Source organism: Primulina eburnea, chromosome 15 (assembly GCF_022965805.1).
Source record: "Primulina eburnea isolate SZY01 chromosome 15, ASM2296580v1, whole genome shotgun sequence".
NCBI lineage: Eukaryota > Viridiplantae > Streptophyta > Magnoliopsida > Lamiales > Gesneriaceae > Primulina > Primulina eburnea.
The window spans coordinates 27,283,490-27,308,595 of record NC_133115.1 but is presented as its reverse complement, the minus strand read 5'-3'; the positions used below and the strand labels follow the sequence as shown (position 1 = coordinate 27,308,595).

Below are 25,106 nucleotides of genomic sequence, written 5' to 3'. Positions count from 1 at the left end.
TCTGTCCAAGACTTGGCGTTTCTGCCCTAGCTAGGCTGATCTGCTCTAGACTCCAACTCTGGCTCTGCTATCATTCAATAGGCTAAACATATCAATCTGATAATCTGCAAATATCAATGCAATAACATAAAGTATGTGATTTAGGGAAACTCAAGTCAAACCTAACTCGAGTTGTGCAATCCCGAATCAACATTTATTTATACCTTTGTCTTCCCGGTCTGACGAAGACGAAGTCTTGTACTCCAATATGTCCATACCCAGTCTGGTAATGACAATCACATAAATACAATATCAGTATATATCTCAGTTCAGAATCTGTTCTGATTAATACTCAACTCAATACGTATTCTGATCAATGTCAATGACATAACAATGCAGTCTCAATCAATATCAAATCTGATCAGATATCAGTCTGCTGATGTTTCGACGGCATAACAATACAATCTGAATAACCTCGTCAATCTGAACATCACAGATATAATACCCGAACTTATGATCAATACCGGTATAACTCATAATCTCAACGATAACACAAATCTGATATCGAATCTCAGTCAAATTAACACCAAAAATCATAACAATTACAGAAACAGTCTGTTCTTTAATCTGACTTCAATTGTACAATATTTACGGTAGTAGAAACATCATATCTGATTCATATTCAATTCTGACAATATCATAAATTCCAATCATCTCAAAACGTAACAAAACTTACGTCCAGTTGTAGCCTGCGTTGATAGGAACACAGTACTGAAGTCGGATTTAAAAACAGACGGACGGATTTCTCGCAAATTACAAAATAAGTGTCGAAGGACCCTTAAAGATTATCCCCCAGCTAATCCTTCCCCTTTTTCGTTTATGAAGGAATATAGGCTGGTATATATATATATATACACATATATACATACACGTTGCCCAATTAAAGCCAAATGTCTTGTTTTTGTTCTGCATGACTCGCGCTCGGGCGGTCATAAGTTACCGCTCGGGCGCGGCAATTTCTGTCGAGATACTCGGTTGAACATCTTCTGGCGCTCGGGCGGTAATATTTTACCGCTCGGGCGCCAAACATTCTGTCCAAGAAGTAAAATTGGCGCTCGGGCGGTTCTTTTCTACCACTCGGGCACGAGATGTTCGGTCTAACATCTTGGCTTAAAATAAACCAACGCCCGGTTTCGTCATTCGAGTTCCTATAACCTCAATTCTGTCAATTAATCATCGTCTGATTACATTAATTAAATCTCGGGCATTACAATCGAGAACAATCATTTCTAAAGTCGTTATCAAAGTAATTTCTTTTCAGATACATTTTTAATTAGATTGATCATTTTTCTTCATAGGTTAAATGTTTTGGGATCACCTTGGTCATCCCTAGTTGATTTAGTAAGGGTTCAATACCGAAAAATGGTGGAAGCCTTCCTACCGAAGTCCTTTTGCTATAACTTGTTTGTTGTTCTGGAGTTTGGATTCTTGTTTAAATATATTTTAATGACACAAGGATTTCTTCTTATTTTTCAAGAATTTATTTTACCCTTTGTGGTACATAATACAACATATTGCATAATTTTGTACCATATTTTTTATTTCTCTAAGATTTCTGGAGAGTTTAGAGGAAAAAGTCCAGAAAAGATCGAAAAGCGATGATTGCCGAAGAAAGCAAATCTAAGTGGGCGGACTCTAGTTCTGAGTCATCTGACTCAGAAAGTCATTCCAGTGATAGTGATGCAGAAGAAGTCAAATGTCTAATGGCGGACAATGACTCAACCTCGACATCTGGAGAGGTATTTGATTTTGACTCTAATGAATTTACACGAACTGATTTGATTGATGCACTACATGAAATGGTAAAAGAGTATTCCAGACTTTCTCAATAATTTGAAGAAGTTAAGATTGAAAATCAGAACTTAAAGAATCAGAACAGTAAGTTAACTTGCTTGCAAGTAGACAGCTCCAATGATTTACAAGTTATCTTGAGTAAATTAATAACTGAGAATGAAAGAGCGAATGCAGATTATCAGAAGGTGCTTTCTGAAAACCAGAAGTTGTCGCTACTGGTGAATGCTTGGAACAAGTCTTCTGTTTCATTGGAAAAGATGCAAGAATTACAAAAACAGTCAGGAGATAGGAGTGGTCTCGGTTTTTGTAATAATGAAGGCACTTCTGAAACGAATATTAAGCCAACACTGGAAACATGCAAAGGGAAATACATTCACTTTGTGAAATCCAGCGTGGTACAGGAACCAGAAGTACCTACTGCTTCAGTTGAAAGGAATGTAAATCTGACGAACAGAAGAATGTACTATGGTCTGGGTTACGTTAAACCTAAGGAAAAAGTTGACCAGAGTTCTAGATTCAGAAAAGAATTCAACTCTGGAAGACAACATCCTATGAAGGTTAAAAACTACCAGTACTACAACTCTAAACCTGTTCAGAAGAGATACAGACTGGAAAACAGAAACAGAAGGGAAGAACAACATTTTGATATGCATACTGTTAGAAATAACAGACCTTCTGTTGCACACACATCTTTGGATACCCGATGTACAAAGTCACCAAGAATTGTACAAATGTGGGTTCCCAAAGGACTGATAAGGCTTGGACCCAAATAGATTTGGGTACCAGATACTAAAATTTGTGTTTGCCGGAACAGCAGAAAGAAGCAAAAATCAGTAACTCTACATGGTATCTGGACAGTGGATGTTCCAGACACATGACTGGACAGAAAAACCTACTTTCTGAGATAGTGAGTTGTACTGGACCAAAGATAACTTTTGGAGACAACTGAAAAGGTAGAACCATGGGTAAGGGTAAGATTATCCATGGTAACATCAATATTAATGACGTGTTACTAGTTGACAATCTTTGTTACAATTTAATCAGCATTAGTCAACTATGTGATAATGGTTATTCTGTAGCTTTTCAGAAGCATTCATGTATAGTTAGAGATTCTGCTGAAACTATTGTGTTAACCGGAAATAGAGAAGGCAACACTTACAGAGTCTCCTGGAACTCAAATCATGTCAATACTCCTACATGCTTAGTTGCTTCCCTTAGCAATAAACACTGGCTATGGCACAAGAAATTGAATCATCTAAATTTCAAGTCAATCAATTATCTCAAGAAGCAGAATATAGTTGATGGATTACCTGATATTAATTTCGTTAAAAATCATGTATGTTCTGCTTGTCAGCTTGGGAAACAGATAAGATCCAGTTTCAAGACCAAAGATAACAAATCAACTTCAAGATGTCTGGAACTACTGCATATGGATCTATTTTGTCCTATCTCCATCATGAGCTTAGGGGGAATGAAATATACTCTTGTTGTTATTGATGATTTCTCTAGATTCACTTGGGTAATATTTCTCGCAAGAAAAGATCAAACCAGTAGCCTTTTGATCAAGCTTCTGAAAAAGATTCAAAATGAAAAATCTACTACCATCATCAAAATCAGAAGTGATCGGGGCACTGAGTTCACTAACAAGTATCTTGAATTATATTTGAATGAGCAGGGGATTCATCATGAATATTCAGCTGCCAGAACACCTCAACAAAACGGAGTAGCTGAGAGGATAAATAGAACTCTAAAAGAAGCAGCTAGAACAATGCTAGCAGATGCAGACATTTCTAAGCGCTTTTGGGCTGAAGCAATCAATACTGCTTGTTACACGCAAAACAGATCTATGGTCAACAAAAGACAGAACCAGACTCCTTATGAAATATGGAAAGGGTTAGACAGGATTCACTTGGAAATTGACAGTGAAGATGATGTAGAAGCAAATACCTAGGATCTTCAAAATCCAGAACCAGACATACCAATAGTGGAACCAGAAGTACAGAACCTGGATCTACCAATACCAGCAGAAGATGTTCAGGAACCTACTACTGGTTCTGTAGAAGACAATCTTAACATATCAAATAAGGAAGATGTCCATTTAAATCCGTTTATCTGGAGAAAATCTCATCCTCCATCATTGGTTATTGGTAATCCAGCAGCGCCTTTGAGAACTAGAAGGCAAATGCTTAATGAATACATGCATGCTGCTTTTATATCTCAGGATGAACCAAAGAAAATTGAAGAAGCTCTTCTGGATCCTAGTTGGATTGAAGCCATGCAAGAAGAGCTGAATCAATTCAAACGTAATGAAGTTTGGTTTTTAGTACCTAGACCATCTCACCAAGCTGTCATTGGAACTCGGTGGGTATTCAGAAACAAACTCAATGAAGAAGGCACAGTGGTGAGAAATAAAGCTAGATTGGTAGCTCAAGGCTTCAGACAAGAAGAAGGCATAGACTTTGATGAGACTTATGCACCAGTAGCAAGGCTCGAAGCAATCAGAATATTCTTAGCCTTTGCTGCTTTTAAGAATTTCAAAGTATATCAAATGGATGTGAAAAGTGCTTTTCTAAATGGTCTTTTACAAGAAGAAGTATACGTCGAACAACCTCCAGGTTTTATCGATCATTTCTCTCCTCATCATGTATTTAAATTACACAAAGCATTATATGGTTTAAAACAGGCACCCAGAGCATGGTATGACACTCTATCTCAGTTTCTTATTGATCATGATTTTACCAATGGAGCAGTAGATAAAACTTTATTTACTTTAGTCACGAATAAGCTCATTCTTTTAGTACAGATCTATGTTGATGATATTATTTTTGGGTCAACTAACCCCAAATTATGTGCAAAGTTTGGAAAATTGATGCAGGATAAATTCGAAATGAGTATGATGGGAGAATTAACATTCTTCCTAGGATTACAGATTAAGCAATCAGAGACTGGAATCTTTATAAATCAAGGAGCTTCTGAAAAAGTTTGGAATGGAAGCATGCTCTGCTGCTTCTACTCCAATGAGCTCATCTATTAAGCTTGATAAAGATGAAAGTGGTATTCCAGTAGAGGTAATTCAGTATCGAGGACTTATTGGTTCTTTATTATATTTAACTGCCAGTAGACCAGATATCATGTTTGCTGTTTGCATTTGTGCTCGTTTTCAATCTAACCCCAAACAATCTCATTATATTGCTGCTAAACGAATTTTGAAGTACTTGAAAGGAACTCAAAATGTCGGCTTATGGTATCCCAATGATTCATCGTTAAATCTTATTGGATATTCAGATGCTGATTATGCAGGTTGCAAACTAGACCGAAAAAGCACAAGTGGGTTTTGTCAATTTCTTGGTGATAGGCTGATATCCTGGTTTAGCAAGAAACAGACTTCCATAGCCACATCTACTGCAGAAGCAGAATATCTGGCTGCTGGAAGCTGCTGCTCTCAGTTACTGTGGATTCAACAACAGTTAAGAGACTATGGGATTCAAGCCTCCGAATCACCTATATCCTGTGACAATACCAGTGCAATCACACAAAATCCAGTACTTCATTCCAGAACGAAGCACATAGACATCAGACATCACTTTATTAGAGATCATGTGCAGAAAAAGAACATTCGTCTGGAATATGTTTCTACTGATCAACAAACAGCAGATATCTTCACAAAACCCTTACCAGAAAATAAGTTTTCTTACTTTCGTAATTCTCTTGGTTTGATAGATTTAACTTGATTATTTTCTGATTCTTAGTTAACTTTTATTCTTACTCGCTTATTTATCGTATTGAACTAACAGTAACATATTTGCAGAAAAGCAGAAGGAAAGTCAGATACGTAAACTGAAACTTTATTAGAAACCATTTCAGTCCATTACACGATGCAAAAGTAAAAAAAACAGTAGATCTTCAATGCTATTTAACCAATAGCGTTACATTTAGCTTTTGTCTTCAGTAATAGGAGTTCTCTGTTATTTGCTTGCAAAGTACTTCAACAGGAACAAGAGAATCCAGCAAGCTCAAGGCCTACAAAGAATCTAGCAAGCTTGGGTCTTGTCAACACTAATGTAATTTTTAGATGCCTTACAGGGCATCATAGAGGATTTCAGCATCATCAATCCACCAGCACTCTCTTATTGAATTAGCATGCTTCTGGAAGAAATCGATGCTACATTTCAAACTCAATCGAAGCAACAGATCTGCTTGACTGTGGAGACTACAACTCCAGGAGTGTATTTCAAGGATCATTACGAAAATAATGATATTCTCAAACTTCTCTCTGAACAGTTTTGCTTCGTCTCCTGAATCGAACTCTAACTCTCTTTTTACTTGAGTTTTCATTTTTGAAGTTCATCTGTTTAACTTCGTTCAAGATATGCAGGTATTTATAGAGGGAACAAAGACTCTTGCGAATCGCAAGATTGCGACTGTTCATTTTCAACGGCTCAGATTGAGATATGGCCAAGAGTCACTTGTCGCAATTATGACCACTTATTAATTGCATTTACCGAGAGGGAACAGTATTTTAGTCAGACTAAGAGTTTGACACCTTTTCAGAAAACAGAGAGAATGTTTGTCTTTTCGATAAAACTTCAAGTCTGCTGGTTTTTTGTCAAAGTGCTTAAATATTTCAGCACCCTGAAACTTCCAGCAGACGTTATCATAAAATTACAAATCCTCTTCTGATTTTTTTAGTAACCGTCTGGACAGCCCGCCCTTTTTCAAAATTTTCAAATCATTCGTATTTCTGACAGTTTCTGCAAAACTTTTCAAACACTCAACCAAGAACATACTGACACGTGTCTTTATGTTTATTTGACGGCTGTATATCTATTTCAAATTTCACATTTTCACCTTTACTGTTTCATATCTATCGTTATTCAGCTACTGCTTTCTCTCATATCATCTCTAACTACTGCAAAGTTTATCTAATTTTATCTACATACAGAAATGGCTGGAGCATACATTCTTAACGCTTATCAAGTTAACTTTGCTTCGGTTCTCAACATCAAGGATGAGAATCTCATGAAAATGTTTCGGGATATTGAAAAATCGGGACTCAGGAAATTCATGGAAGCACCAGCAGTTATTTACAAAAATGCTCTTGTGGAATTTTACGCTAAAGCAACATTGCATGAAGGAAGGATTGTTCATACTCAAGGAGATGCATCTATCTCTATTGATGCCACACACTTAGGAGCAACCTTCCTCCTTCCACTTTCTGGTACGTCTGAACTTTCTGATATTTCCAAGACAGATATGTCTGTTGCACTCAGCTCTTTCTCAGCATCTGGAGAAGAAGTGTCTCCTTCTTGTCACAAGAAAGTGCTCAAAATAGAATATCAGATTCTGGCCGATATTGTGGCTAAAGCTATTTTGATCAAAGCTGGCACATTCGACAAGTTGACGAAGGAGAAGGTTCAAGTAATGACTGCCATCACTAAGGGGATTAAGGTGGACTGGAGTCATTTTATTTTCAGAATTATGAAGGATATGGTTGTCAGGAGGAGTTCTGGTTTTGCTGTTCAGATCAGCGCTATGCTCAAGGATGCTGGTTTTGCCTCTACCAGTGATCTAGATGCTACTGCAGTCACCATGATTGATGCTGCAAATGTACTGGCTTTAAGGCCTAAGCCAACCGTGGCGGAGTTTGTTGCGTTGAAGAAGGAAATTGGGGAAACTGCTTCTGAGGCTTCAAAACCTCAAAAGAAAATTTCAAAGAAACGAGTGGTTATTTCGACGGATTCAGACAAAACAACATCAGAAGAGTCTGCTGCTGATGTTCCACCACCAGTACCAACCCCAGTCAAGAAGAAACCGCGCACCATTATTAAGATTAAGAAGACAGCAGCACTGTCTGAAATTGAGAAAGTACCTATTCGACAGGTCTTTCCAGAAGTGGTTCCTTCTGCTCGATCAACTGCTTCTTCGACTGCACACGCTACTGCATCTATTTCAGCACCTTCTACTGCTACTGTTTTCAAGCCAACATCTGGAATAGTTATTCGAGAACCAGCAATCAAGTCTTCTGCTTTTCGACCCATCGTGCTTATTTCATCTTCTGTCAAAGGCAAAGGGAAAATGGTTGAAGAACCACCTATTTTTGGTCACAAGACCACTGTCACCACCGGCATTGATCTTCATCTAGCCGAGATTGAGACCTCTGCAAACGATGACATGCGTTTCTTTGATGAATGGCATACTGTCCGACTATTCCACTCTTTTGCTTACTTCAAAACAAAAGGGAATTATGGCAAGATGATGAATGCAGAAAAGAAGATTTTTGCGCTGGCAAAAACAGAAAATGTCATCGAGGCCTTGCGAAGAAGGAATTTTATCCTCGATCAGCTGAAACGTCAGAAATTAGAATCGGTTCTGAAAGTTCTTCAATCAAATTTTGATCCTGCTGTTCCTACTGCTGTTCAGGATTAAAATGTTATTATGATTCTATCTGACAGGTTAAAGCAGATGAGTGAGCAACTTCTTGCTCAAGAACAAGGCTTTGGAGAGCCTACTGTCTATCATGTTGGCCTTGTTCCAGTTTTTCAACAGACTCAGACAGTTGAGGAAAGGACTACAGCCTCCCCAAAGGCTTCTGCTCTTAGTACTCCTGCATCTCCAACTAGGCACATTCCGTCATCATCACTATTGTCCGTGCATGAACTGGCTTCGGTTGAGGAAGTCATTGAATCGATTGTCCCTTCAGTCTCCACTACTCTGGAAGCAGCACCGGCTATTTCATTGCCCCCTTCTGTTTCTCCTAACCCAGGGCAACAAATAGCAGAACCAGATGCTACTTCTTTACTGTCGAATTTAGAGATGTTTTCTGCTGCTCATCAAGCAGAAATGAACATTCTTCTGGAACAGCCTTCTGCACCCTCTACTGAAGCACCATCAGACTCACAGGCTGTTATTGCACCAACGGAAGAAGCTTTGGCCTCTGACTTGGCCGTTCCTACTGAAGAAATCGCTCTTCCCCTGGTTGCTGATGAACCTACTGTTTCTGCAATTCCAGCAGAAAGCACAGCAGACCCTGCTCCTTCTACTGCCTTGATGAATGCTAATCTTGTTTCTACTGCATTGACTGTCTCTCATCCTGTTCTGACTGAGACGAACTCTCTTCTTTCTGAGATTAAACAACGCATTCTTGCGCGAACTCCCTCCCCGGAATCAGATGCATTTAACCTGGAATATCAGATTGAGTCTCTACAACGAGAACTCAACAACATATCTGATTTAGTGAAACGTATATCTTGTGAAAACATTTCGGAATTCAGTGGTGCTCAATCTTTCAGAGAACGAATGGGCAAACACATCTATAACACGGCGGAGACCATGGACAAATGTATGCTGAAACCGTCGTTTTCAGACAAGCTGTATCAAGAACTCACGGTACCACATGCTTGCTCAAAATGATATACTCACTCGAATCACTGAGCATGATGATCTCTTTCGATCACTTTCTTCTTCCGTGGAACTTATGGATGCCAAGATTGACTCTCAAAATCAATCTCTCGCTTCATTGGATAATCGCATCTCTTCTCAGACCCCGTATCTGGAGATGCTAACCGATGGCATTCAAAATATTTCCGGCAGACTAAATGACCTCTTTGCCCATGTGGTTGCCGCTGATGCCAAAAAGGGGGAAGATAGAGGAGATCAAGCAGGAGCTAGGCAAACAGAAGATGAGGCTGAACCTTCTAACAGAAGAGATCAAGAACCTCAGACTGAAGAAATCATTTACAGGGATATTGGAACCGATTGATTTTTTATCTTAATACTTTATTGACATTATCTTTTTGTTTAAATGATTATCTGTTTTACTTAACGACTTTCTACTGTTTAGGTTTTGGCATCACCACAAAGGGGGAAATTGTTAGACATGAATTTTATTGTGGCGATGATAACTAAGACCAGTAGACCAGTAGACCAGAACAATAGAATAACTTATCAGTAGCTGCTGATCTACTATAACTAAACCAGTAGAAAGGGATAACAATACAAAACCAGTAGAGAACGTTTTCTAATGTTGCTATCTTAATTGTTACCGTTAAAGAGTTCCTAGTACTAGTATTAATTGCAGCATTAAATACTATACGGAGTCATTTAATGCACTTTACCCAATTAAGTATAAAACAAGACTGATTGTTTTATAGCTTTTCTGCAGGAACTTCTTTCGGTAATAAAGCTGATTGTATCAGTTATCTGAAGACATACTCTGATTGTGAACGTTGAACTCAGTCGATTATATATACTTAGATCAAATCCTTGTTCGATACGACACTTCGCTTATTATCATTCTTCAAGGAACAAAGCTTCTCTCTTATCAGACGAATATCAAAATTCCTTGAGTATTTAAAAGTTCAACACAAAGAAAAGTAGCACACGCTTCATAGCTTATATCTGATATTTTGAAGATCATCTTGTGCTACTGATTCTTACACTCTTCACAATCTTTACATCATTTATACTTTGTCAGAAGAGTCTGTAATCTGAAAAGAGTCTTTTCAGAACTTTGTGTTTCGCATTGTTTGTGAGTTGAGAAACTAAGAGTTTCAGTAGGCTGGGGTGTAAGTCCTTCTGAAATGGGTGTGTACAAGAGTTGTACTGTAATATCCAAAGTCTTTTAGTTATACCTTCTGGAAACAGAAGAAGGGGAGACGTAGAAGAGTTTATCTTCGAACTTCCATAAACAACTGCTGTCCTACTGTTTTACTGTTTTTCAAACTACTTCATCAGATTGTTTCCGCACGTTATATTGTAATCAGGTGAAAGTATTCGCACAAGATCAACTACTATCCTTAACAGGATTTTAGTACCTCGTCAGAACGAAAAACGAGTAGAGTTTATCCACCCCCCTCTAAACTCAACTTCGATCCTCAACACTTTGCTCCTCAATCTAACATTGGTTATATCTTTTTATTTCAAATATTCCAAAGTATTGGAATAAGTCCTACAAATAATTAATCTCAAATATGCGTTTAGATCCATATTATTTGAGAAAATTCATCTCCTCAAACAGTTAATTACACAATAATAATAATTTTATGGCAAAAACTTGTGTGAGACGGTCTCACGGGTCGTATTTGTGAGACGGATCTCTTATTTGGGTCACCCATGAAAAAGTATTACTTTTTATGCTAAGAGTATTACTTTTTATTGTGAATATGGGTAGGGTTGACCCGTCTCACGGATTATGACCCGTGAGACGGTCTCACATGAGACTCACTCTAATTTTATATGTTTGAAATAATTTTATTTAAGTTCTGATACCATTTCTAACGCAGTTATAAAATCAAGGATTTTTTTTAATTACTTTTCCAAAATTGAGGAGTTCAAACTAAGATTTTATGTCATAAAGAGTAAATCCTTAGTTGAAACTTGAATCGAAGATTTTCCCTAATTTACTGATATATAATATATAATAATTAATTATTATTTTTAATTTAAATTTAAATTTAGTCAATAATATAAATTGTTAAATAATGAAAAAAATATTTTAAATTTAAATTTACGTCAATAATATAAATTTTTAAATAGTTAATTATTATATATTTCTATATCTTATCGGTTCCTTTTGGTGCAACGTACCCTGAATGAGGGGAAACATTTTTAATTTAAATTTACGTCAATAATATGAATTTTTAAATACTTGATTATTTTTAATTTAAATTTAGGCCAATAATATGAATTTTTGAATAATTAATTATTACATATTTCTATATCATATCGTGTTCCTTTTGGTGCAATGGAAAAAAAAATATTTCACTACAGGAATAAAATTATTTCTTTTCAAAATGCTAAAAAATTCGTGTTTTAAAATCCATTTTTCGACATAAATGCTTCTGTTATTGAATTACTTATTTATATCGAAAACAACTTTTATGTATATATATTAGAAAGATTATTAAATGTATGTATATTATATATGGTAAATAATAGAGTTTATAAGGATTTTTAAATATATTTTCTGACTATAATTAAAGTAAAAGATAATCATATTGATATATTTGTATAATCTCCAGGAAAAATGATATTTTTAGTTTATTAATTTGTTCAATTTTGGGTTTTTTAATTAAAATTTTAAAGTTTAATTTTGATACACTAACTTTTTATTTTCGGCTATTTTGATCTAATTGCTGAGTGACAGCTGGCACGTCAGAAATTTTCAGGTGTCACTTCAGCATTTCTGCTATCATATCATTAATTAGACCAAAATAATCGAAATATAAATTAATGTACCAAAAATAAAATTTGAAAACTTAAAAAACTCAAAATCAAACAAGTTAATGGGCAATAAAAATTATTTTCTCTATTATCGTGTGAATATATTAGTGTTTTTTTATCTTTCAAATATTTAATATCAAATCTTTAAACGAAAAGATTAATATATTATATCATTATTTAAAAATTTTAAAAAAATCAAATTATATTAAATATGTAAAAGTAAAAAACTACTATAGGGGATAATTTTAAAATATTTTATAAAAAATAAGAAATATAAAAATTTAATCACTATCACAGTGTCATTGTTATGTGTACTAATATCTCACCCATAAGATGTTTGGAGTATTAAAATTAGTAAGTATGAGTGTTTAAATGATTACTAAAATTATTGATATCATGAATATATTTAATTATTAAATAATTTTTTATATCATTAGAGATCACATTAAAAAAAATCATGCCATCAAATTAAATTATTTATCTTGGGATTTTATATATTGATTGATTGAAACTGTTACTAATAAAAAAAATAGCAAAATATATTAAAAATCATATATTATTTGTTTATCAAAATTTTAAAGAATAAATAAATATTTTTCAAAAAAAAAATCATTTATAAGATGAAAAATTTGATTATTTTTTGAAAATTTTAAAAAATATTTGTATTAAAGTTTAATTAAATAATAACAATAATAATATCGATTAATGGACAATTAATAATTTCCAAAATAGTTTGAATCATTCTTAATACCTACACTATATAAAATGCATGTAGATAAAAATTAAAACACTAATAAACAATATATCAACCAAGTAATGAACTTAACTCAATAATTTGTAAATGAAATTGTTAATAATAAATAAAAATTTGTTTTTTATTTTAAAAAATGAGCGGAATCCATGACTCAATGGGTTGACTTTTTTCATGATCAACCTTCAAATTAGTTGATAAAATCACAACTATAATTCTTTTTTCTACAATGGATTAATCGATCCGACGGGTCAATTTTTTTTTAATTTTCTTTTTTACAATGGATTAATCGATCCAACGGGTAGAACCCAAATTGACACTCATCATTCGACATTCTCACAAAAAGGTTGCATGTGCAGTCTCCCACTTTGGAGTTTTCGTTGCCTTCTGAATATTTTCAGCCTAAATCAAAAAAAAAAAAAAAAAAAAAAAAACGTGTTGGACAATGAATATCTTTGGTCAGGGTTTTTGCTCGCCAATATTGAAAATAAAATTTGAAGTTAAGTGATTAAGTCGTTTATACCATAACTAATTTTTGTTATCATGCAAAGTAATAAAACATACGACAGTATTTAGATTATCATAATTAAAACTGGAGTGAGTCTCATGTGAGACCGTCTCACGGGTCATAATCCGTGAGACGGGTCAACCCTACTCATATTCACAATAAAAAGTAATACTCTTAGCATAAAAAGTAATACTTTTTCATGGGTCACCCAAATAAGAGATCCGTCTCACAAATACGACCCGTGAGACCGTCTCACACAAGTTTTTGCCTTAAAACTGATTTTGTGGATGTTTTGTTCTCTTAGTCCGGTTAACATAATATTTACAATTTTCAGTTTTTACAGTGCATGTGTGTTTGTGAAATTCAACAGAGTAATCATTATCACATAGTTGACTGATACTAATCAAATTATAGAAAATGTTCTCAACTGATAATATATCCTTTAGTGATTATCTTTACATGAATAATCTTACTCTTACTCACAGCCTTACCCTCGTAATTCTCACTGAAAGTGATTCTTGGTCCTTTATGAATGATTAATTCAGATAATAGCTTGATATCACCGGCCATATGTCTGGAGTATCCACTTCTAGAAGCCAAAAATATACTTTAAATCACAGTGCTTGCCCCTGCTCTCAAGATTTGCATTCTGGCTAGATTGAACTTTGAATTGATCATATATGCCGTACTAGACCGAACAAAGTTTATCATAGACTTGCCTTTGTCTAGGCACAATTAAGTACTTACCTCATAAGAGTTACATTCATTGTTGCCAAATCCTAGAACAGTTCAATCACCGGCTGGTTTTTCAACTAGTGCATCTTATCAATATAGGCAGAAGACTTGTTCCAATAATTGATTAGAAATGTCAATAATTTAATTTCATTAATAGTTGTTTGGAACACTCGTATGTTATCATTTTAGCATATTGATTTTACTTCCAGAGCATCAGCTTCCTTTTACTGCGAACATCTAGAGTTGTTTTACTTGTTTGTTCGATTTTTGCCTTTTGCCTTGGCTTCATCAAACAATTGCGAGTCTTTTAAACTCCACCATATCATGCAGTGTCATGACAATATCCTCTCGTGTGAATTCATTTGAGCCAAAAAAAAAATATCATGTCATTTGCAGTTTCCAGTATAATATTTGATGTCACGAGACACTGGACATTTTCATCATCACTTTCAATTGAGGAGATCTTTGAACTTGATTTATTTGACTTAGAGTCAGCCCATTTATCTTTGTTTCCTCAGCAACAAGTACTCTTTGATCTATCTTTTGCTTGATAGTTCTTTTCTCATATTTGTGCCGTCTTTGAACTTGAGGAGATATTTGAACTAGATTGATCTGACTCAGAGTTGGTCCTTTTGTTCTTTGTTTTCTCAGCTACAAGTACCCTTTGATCTCTATTTCTCTTAAAATATCTTTTCTCGTCCATCATATCATGCAGTGTTGTGACAAAATCCTCTCATATGAATTCATTCAATTCAAAATTAAGAACAACGTCATCAACAATTCCATCTCTCTCCAACTCAACATCTGTCATGAGACACTGAACCTTCTCATCATCATTTTCACTTGAAGAGATCTTTGACAGATTGATCTAACTCAGATTCGGCCCATTTGTTCTATGTTTCCTCAGCGACGAATACTCTTTGGTCTATTTTTTTCTTGAAAAATATTTTCTCATCTTTGGGCCATGTGGCTTCTTATCATCTTTCTTCGTAATAAAATTTCCTTGCTTTACATAGTTAAAACAAGCCTGATTAACATCAGCTTAGTCGTTTTTACGATAACAATTGAATTTAAACTTATCTTTCTTCATAAATTTGCCAAACTTTTTAACAAGTAAGACATAGTCTCGTTGCTTATATGGTCAACAGATTTTCTGCTTGAAGCTTCTTCGTTGGCAGTTGGAATTGGAGTTGTGACGGCAAGAGCTTTAGTTTGTTGTGAAGTGGATGACTCTTCTTTTTTTCGGATTCTCAGCTCAAACTCATACGCTAATATCAGCAAACAATTCGTGCAGCCTAATTTTGTTCAGATTCTTAAACTCCCTCATAGCCAGCGTCATTACATCTCATTCTCTGGGCAATTCTCTCATAACCTTCAAAGAAATTTTGCTGTTATAATATTCTTTACCAAGAGATGTTCGTTCAATAAAAAAATATTTCTAAATCGTTTATCAAACTCATTAAAAGTCCCGCCAGACTTCATTTTGGCATTATAAAATTTCTGTATTAGAATAGTTATTTTTTTCTCTTTTGTTTGATAGTTTCCTCGCAGAGTTGGGCCAGTTTCTCCAGATCTTTTTGGCTATTGAACATGTCTTGATTTTTCTGAACATGTTCTTGTCGAGTTTTTTTTTGTATATAATGTATTTGACCACATTGTCGATGTTGTAATTCTTTTTATCTTCATTCGTCCATTGAGACCGGTCTTTTCCACCATATGTGAAGAACCATCAAATATTGCTACGATTGTATTGGCTTTCAAAATCTTTGTTGGATCGTCAGTAATGACAAATCACATATCACCATCTTGAGCCGCTAAATGTGCATATGTGCACATTTTATAGTCGTCAGTCTTCTTTAAAAATATTGTAATCTTGTTAGAAAATGTCATTAAAAATATAATTTTCAGAGTTAAAAAAAGAACTCTCTCTGATAACATTTTTTGAGATCGGATTAGAGTTTTGAGGAGGTGAATAAACTCTTTTAAATAATTTCTAAACTTTGAGCTGTTCTAAACAATTTTTAGGTTGTTAATAAATATTCTTGAAACAACTAGCTTTGCTAGATCATTGAAAAACGAATAAGTACGAAAACAATTTGGCTAACTAGTGATAAAATATATAATACAATTGTCAATTAATAAGAAATGACTTGAAACTCATATGTAAGAATGTAAAATGCACAACGAAATGAGACAAATATTTTATGGATGTTCGGAGATAACACTCCTGCATCACCTCTTCTTCTACTTAGGAATGTTTCTATTAAAATACTTTGGTTTTGCAATGTCTTGTAACAATTCACTTTAACTAGGACTTATCCTGCCTAATCTGAAATTCTTAGTAATCACTTTACAAGATCTAGATGTTTAAAAACCCTCAACAAAACAAAATAATCCAATGGTCAGCTTGACGGATTGAGTTGGTAGTGTAAAACAGATTGATCCTTGAAGCTGATATAATCTGGTAGGTGTGTGCTATGCGAGCAGCTTGAAATATGAAAGCTTCAAGTTTGCTCAAAAATCTTGGATGAATACGGATTGAAAGATGCACGAGAGTATAGATAATTTCAATTTATACTGAGTCTACATATTTATATTTGAAAAGCTCTAATGGTTGGATTTCCTTTCTAAAGATCATCTGTACTATTACCTAACAGAATGAACCTGTCTTCTTCATTATTCGTACCAATCATTAAATGTTCATTAAATTTTCCTTGTGCCTTTAAGACTTTAAGCTCCTAGCTTTTGAAAAAGCTTACAGGCCATTGACAAAACATGATCTTTTTTGTTATTCGGGAGTTGATAGATTACTGTGTAATCATTCTATATCTGGAAGTTGTTTAACGACTTGACTTGCGATATCATTTTCTCATGTCTGACCGATTGCAGTACGATTGAAATTAATGATTTGAACACGTGTAATACATAAGGACTTTGCCGGATTGACAGATGAACTTTTGCAACTAGGGTTCAGACGTACTGCGGCTTGAGTTCCTTGCGTGAACGGCTTAAACTTATTTATGTTATGTCTGAATGGCTTGAAATGATCTAGCTTTAGAGTAGCAAAAATATTTTAACAAAACCTTTAATTTAATTAGGGGTTTTTATGGTTTTGGATATGCTACAGAATTGATAATCACAATTTTCCTCGATATTTGTATTGTAATAATTATCTGAAATTGTTTTTCAATTCAATAAAGATATTTAGTAAATGATCAATTTATTTAAGGGTAAAATTTAGAATTTTTAGTGAAATGATTGGCAAAAGGTTACAAATTTAGAATTTGTTGGGATCGGGAAAGAGTTTAGAGGGGGATGAATAAACTCTTTAAAATTATTTGCTTTTAAGATTTGTTTTCAACTGTTTTTAGGCGGTTGAAATTTCTTATCAAACTGTTAGAAATATGAACCACTGTGAAGTGCGAAAAACGGTTCAAGATTTCTAATGATAGCTTTAACATGTTGGCAAACTTATCAACAAAATGTAGTATGAAAAATAAGTGCTCGCAAGAAGTAAAGCCACAAGATTTTTATGGATGTTCGGTGATGAAAACTCCTACGTCACCCTTTCTTCCTCTTCAGAAAGGATTCAACTAAAAGACTTGGGCTTTATAAAAACTCTTTGCAACAGCTCACTCTAATCAGGACTTATTACATTCCTTATTTTGGAACTCTTAGTGATCACTTTACAATTCTGGATTTTAAGAACATTCAGTTCACAAGATACCACAACTTAATCAAATAACCTTTTGAACCAAAAGGTTATTGATGTAAACAAAACAATCTGTTTTTTGGTAGCACAAAATGATCCTTGAATGATCAGATATCTTTCTGTTCAGTGCGTGCTGATGAGAGATGAAGTAAATCTTTGAGTGCGCTCTGAACCTTTAAAGTAGGCAGGCTTGTGATAATCGCACAGTTTGATAAAAAACACTCTGCTGCTCTTGCATACTCTCAACTTCTCTTTTATAAGCTAATATTCTAATGGTCGGGAGGAGGGTGAGTAACGTAAATTTGTAACCATGGAATGTTGTATCACCATAAGTTGCATCTGCATTAATGTTCTCTTTACTAGCATGACCTTGAGTCCCGTTCCTTGAGGAGTTATAGTTATCGTTTATGGAAACTGTTTTTGTCATCAGAACTTTGTAAGATATAAATGATCTTTCTTTTCTGGATAGTGATATAAATGCAGATCATTCTCGGGACTAGTATAGAAACTAGCTGACTATGAAGCAGTGCAAACCATTGAATGTCTTGAACCAGACAGAGAATGTCTTTCATTAAGGGAGCATTAAATAGCTTTCTTAATGACATAATTTAAAGTCTAAAAATCAGCCGGTTTGGGAAGTCCTTCAAATTTCGAGCTCCTTTTACTTCAAACGGTTGAATTATAAGCTGTCTGTAATTCAAAGGGTCATGCTTCTTTTGTTTTAACTGGTTGCGAGACACGCTTTCCTTTCTTTAAGCCGTTAGACTCCTTTAGTTTTAGCCGGTTTAGAAGCTGTCCGGTTTGCTGAGCTAGGCGGTTGAGCTGGTCCCTGTTACATAGAAAATTTGCAGCTGTATCTTGAAACAGTGACGTGCTGTTTTGATTTTTTCGATCACAAAAACTCTTGGGTAATAGTGATTCCTTAATAGGATTTCTAGTGAAACGATTGGCTTAGAAGTATGTCTTTTGTGCAATAGTCTTATGATTCTATATCCGTGACAATGATGGATTTGGTCTATATCCGTATTAAAAAGTAATATTTTTTATATTAAAAGTTACACATTTAACTCAAATTAGAATATATTCTACAAGATACTTTTGAACAAAAAAATAATTTAAATTCAAATCAAGATATATAAATAATATTTTTTTCATAGTATAATAAACAAAAAAATGATATATTTGCAGTAAAAATTAATATTTTAGATATAAAAAATAATTTTTTTAGAGTGAGACTCATGTGAGAACATCTTACGATCATAATCTGTGAGACGAGTCAACCCTATCGATATGCACAATAAAAAGTAATACTCTTTGCATAAAAAGTAGTACTTTTTCATAGATGACCTAAATAAGAGATCCGTCTCATAAAATACAATCCGTGAGACCGTCTCACACAAATTTTTGATTTTTTTATAGATCGAGTCGGATCATCTGTTTCTTAAAACTTTTTGTATAACTTTATTCCAGAATATTTAAAAGTTGGATTCCCGGTGGTTTTCCTTAAAATATTTGAATATAATATCTGAATCTTTGGTCTGTACATTTAATTTAAGACTTAAAAATGTTTTTTTTTTAAGACAGACTGCAAATAAATTGAAATAACTTAGAGCTAGCAAAGTTGAATACTCGTTTATTACTACTTCTTTTAATTTAAAAATAGCATTATTGAATTTAAAAATAGCATTATTGTGAAATTTGAGCTTAAATTATTTTGTTCGATAAATAAAGATTATTCACATATGCAACATCCTTTATATGTAATTATATTTTATAAATATAAATAAAGAGCTCTGATTACATGATTTGCTCTCAGACTTTTTTCTTATGGAAAAAATTTCTTTATTACACTCTTTGCAATTTTATTATATATAATATCAAATGTCAGCTTGAATTTTTTATCTTTATTTTTTCGATAATTTTAATTATGTTTTGACACGATTCTAATAATACATCAGCATGACATTAGCATGTGTAGTGTTATATAAATACTCTCAATGGAAAAAAATTTAGAATTATCAAAAAATCGATGCATGAGTAAAACTGAAATTAATATTATGAAAGACCAAAATCAGTCCTTCAATATATAAATTATTATAACTCACCCCATTTAGTTCTTGCTTGAGGAATGTTGACCATAAACTGTAAATATTTTAATTCGATCTTTCATTCAAAAGCAATTTCCGATAAACTTCACATGGATGCAACTGGTAAAAATAGTTCATATACCAATATCTGAATGTATGGTTCCCACCTTATTTTCTTTCCCACAAAATTCACTTGCGTCTCGAAAATTTATAGACAAAAAATGATCATAAAGAATACATGTATTATTATCTCCGAAATCGGTTTACTCTTCTCATCATAAAAAATGAGGCACAAAAGTCATCTTCATTCGAAGGCCAAACTAAAAGTAAGATATTTTCCCCAAAAGGATTCCATCCAATATAACGCATCCATGGAGCAAAGAGGTGTGGGATTTATAGCCTGTTTTCGACATCAAGAAACTCAACATACTTCCAAGAAAATCTTTATTGTAAATTTCACACCACCTACGAGCTTGGGCCAAGATATATGAGCCAATAAGTATTCAGGATCTCTAATTCTTTGCTGCATTGACTTGTTGCCTACCTCTTCGTGCACAATCTGCGAAATCTTTAACCAGATTAGCGCATTTGAGGGGGTCCTTGGCATGCTCCTTGTAGCACTTCAAACATTCATCTATCTCATTCAAACAGCGCGTTGGCTGGCGATCCGGAAGCTTGAACTCCTCATCATGGAGAGCCTTAGCTCTTTGAGTAACCTCTTGTAACACATTTCCCTCCAGTTTCTGCAATCTTTCCACGACATTCTGGCTGTCCTCAAGGAGAGACCTGATTGAATCCAACTTCGCATTTTCAGATTTAGGAGGTGTAGTAGGGAGGTACATAGGAGGCTGAAGTGGCCATCCAGCCGCTGAGGGAAGACTTTTATATGTCTCCGAAGCGTCAGAAAGCTGCTTCGGTTGGGGATTTTTTGCTTCTTGTGGAATCTTTGATTTTGACTTCTTTGTTTTCTTTTTTACCTTCTGACCATCATCGAGAAGGTTTCTGACTAAGTTATTGCTTAGCTGAATTGTAAATGATTCACCCATAATCGAAGCAGGTTCTGGTAATTTACCTGGAAGTATTCATCAAAGTCAAATTTAACAGACCAAATAATCGAAACATGAGCATCAACCAGTTTAAATTAAACTTAATTACCACCTGTTGTGCAAAGTACTAAAGAAATTCTTACGAGGATGGAAAACATTGCCCATCCCAACTCCATCACAAAAAAATATGTTTTCATGTAAACAAGAGAATATTCTCACATGTGTGACAACAGAAACTCAGATGCCATCATATTTCCTATAACGCTACCACCCCCTCTCAGTGTGTATATTACTCTGTTGCTTCAATGCATTATCCATGGTGTCCAATGCCATTATTTCTCGATCATTCTGCATCATTGCTATCTTTCTACATCGTGGGTGTGAAACGAGACAAAAATGCTAATTTAATTACTTTTTTGCTGAATTATTCACTCGTAATTTAGCAAGACTAGAACAGTGGTGTTATCATTTCTGAATTTTCATTAACACAAGCACAAGTTTATAGTCTCACTAGGAATTGACAAATATTGGCCTCTCCAAAAACCTCAACCAACATATTTTTGGCCTTTGCAGGTTGTCCATCAACCAATCCCTTGGATATTGCCACTTTTTTTTGGAAAGGATACTACTATTTTTTCGATTCCAGGTAATCATTCATTAGTCGAGACAGATTTTTACAGTTCATTATGTACTTTTCTATAAATTGTGAAATATGTTATCATGAAAAACCACTCCTATGCTTTTCCCTTTTGTTCTGTGTGTCCAGTATCCACGAGTTGGGTCTGATAATTAGTAGAGTCATATACAGGACAATTCGAAGTATTATTGAGAAAAACTTTACAAGTTTTGGGTTTTCCAAAATAAAATCAGAAGAGAAAGAAAAGGAATAAGAAAACTCATGTAGATTCTGAAGCAACACATTGTCCGGGGACAAGAAAACTCCCAAAAACACAAGCAATTTAACCTTTTCTACATAAAATAGCACATGCACTCAGAAAATTGATTAGCCAGATATCCATTAATGTATTGATCTGAATAAAATGCAGGATAATAATTATGTCATTTCTTCTAATGTTAAAGGCAATATAGACTCGAAACAATTTTATCCAGATTTAAAATGTTGACAATGATAAAACTCACAACCAGTAATTTCATATTAGTAATAATCTTGTACCAGATCAGCTCTATCGTATTTATCCAAACAGATTGACAAGTGAGAAGAGAAAAAAGTTGTTCTTCATATAGTTGAGGCAGTATCTGCATTTCGTTTACACCTTCTATCTTGGACTTAACTATCAAAGTTCAATATTGAGAACATATTGATAAATTCAATCTTAACAGTGTAATGTGAATATTGAGTTCACATAGAAGAACTCAACAAATTTCTGTGTGCTTCAAATGCATCCGAGAAATTTCCAATTACAAACTGAAAACTCTATAATTATGCATCTGATTAGTGCCAATGAAAAAGCCATAACCATATCGAACACTCGTAAGGAAAGCTAAAGAGAGCAAAGGTTATTCTCCAACTCACTAAGTTAGCAAATGTCACTAGTGTAATATCATCAAATGCACTAGATAAAAGGTGCCGTGAGGCGTGATCAGTAATCAGACTCACATTAGGCAAAGACAATCTTTAAGAGCAAGAAGAGAACAAACATGGCAAAATGATTACACTACACTATGGCTGCAAGAAAAAGCAGCAACCAATTTCCATTGTCTACACATGTAGAAATAATGACCGTAAATAAAATACTATGCATTTAAATTGTTGAAAATCAATGAGGGTGGCATGATAAAATACCTAAAATTCTCTATTTTAGTCCCCTATTTTCTAGAGTTTGTGCGTCCACAAATTACCCACAGTTAGTTATGAAGGCTACAAGAATACCCATATGTCAGACCTCATTTACTAAGATGTTTTTCACTATATGAATTCATTTTTACTTTTTCCATCTTGCCTGATTTCTAAAAACATTCATTTGAAGAACCACAAAAGCTTATCCCAGTTATGCATTAGAGTCCACGGGCACAAAAGTTCCATATCAACATCCAATCTTTTAAACAATTAAAGTCTTCAATCAGTAGTGATTATATGGCAACACAGGTCTGCCAGTTTCAAAGTCTACTCTATCCTAAATCCTAAATGTACAAGTCTCAGGCAGGCCAAATAAGAAGGGTGTTTTGTTAGATGAAATGTGTCCTTTGTGGTTTATCGTGGTACGGAAGTGTCTAAATCGATATCAATATCTAATTCCGGAGCTTTACTGACCTTCTACAAACTATTTAAGTAAGTGATGTTCCACTAATTTTTTTAAACAATCATACTTGAAACAAGATAGTCTACAGTTTTTTTAATCACTTGACCAATTCACCAAATAAAATAAAGCCTACATATACAAGAAATGGACTTCCTCAACCATGGAAATATTTTTTCCTAGTATTCTCCACATTCACCGGTAATTCTCTGCTGATTCTAATACTATTCATGTCTCTGCACCATATAGCAACATTAACATTCAAAAGTGTTTTCATACATTGCTTGAACCATTATGATATGGGCACTCCTACTCGACTGAAAGATAATATAATCAAACTGTGTAAGACATCTTAACCTTAGATCAGTTGAGCACTATAATAAGCTTGTTACCAAATCATTTTCCGCAACAAATAAAATGCAGGTTATGTCCCTCTTCCGTCTCATAGATCAGATCCAAACATCGTTTCAAGACTCACTTAATTTCAGAATATTTATTTCACAAGGTGGTTATATCACACGCCCTTGCACACCAAGATACTGAAACCATATTCCCGTTTCCTGAGAAACCGGAAACATACTCAAGTCCCCAACATTGACACACATTTTCATCAAACAAAGCTCGGTCTAGCAATCAATGAAATAAAATCTCAGAAACATGACAAGCTTAAGGGCTGTTTATCTAATAAGTAAGGGGACATACCAACCTAACTACCAAAGGAGTTACTATAAAAGTCACATTCTTGATAATATAGCAAGGGATAAATATGACGGGTTTTTACAGAATTTTTTTCGTTTCCTCCGATTTTTGTTCAAATCAAAATCCGCAACCCGGAATAACATATATCTCCGAGAATAAATAGGTTTTACCTTAAAATGAAAACTGACAGCATAAGAACTTACTCAGCCGGCGATCACTACCTTCCGGAGAAGAATTTTGCGAGATTCTGCGATGAACTTCGCTTCTTTCTTTGCTCGACAGAATTAAAAATTGGACTTAACCTATCGTGTGGTTTGGGCCTTTGGCCATGTGGGGGGGGGGGGGGGCGGGTCAACTGAGGTGGGTTCCGGTTAGTCAGGAACGGTTGAAATATGAGTATTTTAAAAAAAAAAATTCTTAATTCAAACTCGGTTTTATCTCGAATCCACTCGAAAATTATAAACTAAAATTCAAACAAACCCGATTAACTCGATCACCTCGATAATTTTTATTATGAAATATTATTCTTTTATTTTTAATAAAATAATTAAATAAACATTGAAAACATATTATAATAATAATAATAATAATAATAATTTAATTTAAACACAAAATAACAAAATATAACATAAATATGATAATTATATTTCATGAATATAAAATTTAAAAATCTTATTACCTAAACTATTAATTACACTACAAACGAAACAAGTGTTTAAAAAATGCAAATATTTAACAAAATAAATATTACTCGATGTAATAAAAAAACATTCAAACATCACAAAGTAACTTTCGATTTTCTAACTCTACTTCTTCATTGTTTTACACCTTATTGTATGAGTCAAATTTTGAAAAATATATATAAATGGGTCCAGAGACGGATTTATTCTAGGGCTGTACTGGGCTGTAGCCCAGCCCACTTTTTTTTTAGCGACGGTTGGTTTTAGTACAACCGTCGCCGATGTGGATCGGCGACGGTTTTAATTCAAACAGTCGCTATTAGCGACTGTTTTTGAAAAACCGTTGCTAATAGCGACGGTTGTTTCAAAAACCGTTGTACATCAATGTCTTATTCCAATCAAGTCCCGTCCATTTACAAGGATGAGACCAAATTCATCCCATATCCTCAGATCCGCCCCACCTCAATTCTACAAAATTTCTCTCCCAAGTCCCAAGCCCTTTAGCGACAGAATAGAATTGTGGACTCCCGAAGAAATCGAATTGCTCATCGGCAAGGCAACAATCCACGTAAGAAT

At 34.3% G+C, this 25,106-nt stretch overlaps 1 long non-coding RNA gene across 1 annotated transcript; it reads right to left on the bottom strand.

Moving 5' to 3' along the window:
- Positions 1-19,909: 19,909 nt before the first annotated feature.
- Positions 19,910-24,222, bottom strand: LOC140814404 (uncharacterized). The gene is made up of 2 exons (XR_012114100.1): positions 24,054-24,222; positions 19,910-20,919 (listed from the first exon to the last, which is right to left on the bottom strand). It is a non-coding gene; the product is annotated as an uncharacterized lncRNA (long non-coding RNA).
- Positions 24,223-25,106: the final 884 nt, after the last annotated feature.